Below are 1,747 nucleotides of genomic sequence, written 5' to 3'. Positions count from 1 at the left end.
AGATCAAAAAAAAAAAAATCCATAAAGTTCCAAAAAAGCAAATTTGCTGTATGACCAGCAACTATTTATATAGCATTTACATTGTATTTACAACTATTTACATAGCATTAAACATTGTATTACGTATTATAAGTAATCTAGAAATAATTTAAATTATATGGGAGGACATGTGTAGGTCATATGCAAATACTACACCATTTCACATAAGGGACTTGGGCATTCACAGGTTTTGGTGGGGAGCAGGTATCCCACAGATACCGAGGGATGAACGTACACTTTAGCAAAGTATACTTGAACAATAGGTTTATACCCTTTCCCTTCCACACCCCAAGTCTGGATCATGCACTTCTGAAACTGCAAGAAGATACAATGCTCTTTAATGTATTGATATCATCTACAGTTCTGTGTAGCTGCAGTGAGTAGGTATGAGTTCTTCATCTCTGCATCTCCAGTGCCTGGCAGTGTGCATCTCATAGGTTGAACATTCAATAAAGAATTACCAAAGTCCCCTAAACAGCCTAGAGAGAGGTTAGAGTGGGCTTCAAAAAGGTGGCAGCAGCTTTTTTTTTTTTTGGCTGAGCCGTGTGGCTTGTGGGATCTTAGTTCCCCAACCAGGGATCCAACCCATGCCCCCTGCAGTGGAAGCACAGAGTCCTAACCACTGGACCGCCAGGGAATTCCCAGGTGGCAGCAGCTTATACAGAGAAGCCCTAAAATAGAACTTGGCAGGGGACAACATTTAGGGGGCAGAAGAAGAGTAATCAGAGGAGATGAGGAGGAGTTTGCCTTAGCAAGGAGTAACACCTCCTCCTGAGACAGAGGGGAAGAGCATTGAGGGGGCCCTTGCTACGCAGCCTGTGTCATCTCAGTAAATTAAGAATTAAAGTAGTCTTCTGAGTATAAGACAGATCCTATAAAGGAGAGAATGGAATGAAATTTGGAATAGCTACTGCAGGGAATTTGACAGGATGTCGAGGTAAAAGAATTAGAGAGGTGCAGAAAGGGCCCAGAGGAAGGAACACAAGAAGAGACTGGAAATTCCTACTAGCTTGTTACTCCCCCCATCATTCAGTCTACTTGGGTAGGAGACAGCAAAGCAGAAGACAGATGCTGTGCGATGCTGTATGTACCAAAATGTTGAAGCTCTAACCCCTAATGTGAGGATGTTTGGAAATGGGGCTCTTTGTGAGGTCATGAGGGTAGGACTCTCATGATGAGATTAGTGCCCTTATAAGAACAGGGAGAGACATCAGAGCTTGTTCTCTCTCTGTCATGTGAGAATACAGGGAGAAGGCGGTCGTCTGCAAGTCAGGAAGAAAGTTCTAAGAACCAAGTTGGCTGGCACCTTGATCTTGGGCTTCCAGCTTCTAGAACTGTGCCATATTTCATCACAGCAGCCTGGGAAGACTAATGAAACAGAGTTAACCAGACTGAAAAAGGAAGCCCAGACAGTGTAGAGGCTGAGAGAACTAGTAAAGCTAAGGACTGTGTCACTGAAATAGTTAGTGACAGACAGGAGTCAAAGGAGCTAATGGTGAGGGGGAAAAGGCCGCTGCCATCCACATTTTACTGACGGGAAGCCTGGGCCCACAGATGCAGAGCTGTCCTAACTGCTCAGTAGTATTAGGCAGCACCAGGACCAGAACTCAGGTCTCCTGGCTGCTAGTTTCAAGCCTTTTCCACAACACTGTTGTCTCACTCTGGCGTCTTGGATACCTGCCATGGTCTATATGGAAACTACCTACAC

The sequence above is a fragment of the Lagenorhynchus albirostris genome, chromosome 19 (genome assembly GCF_949774975.1).
Source record: "Lagenorhynchus albirostris chromosome 19, mLagAlb1.1, whole genome shotgun sequence".
Taxonomy (NCBI): domain Eukaryota; kingdom Metazoa; phylum Chordata; class Mammalia; order Artiodactyla; family Delphinidae; genus Lagenorhynchus; species Lagenorhynchus albirostris.
The sequence above is the reverse complement of the archived record's forward strand: the minus strand, read 5'-3'. Positions refer to the sequence as shown.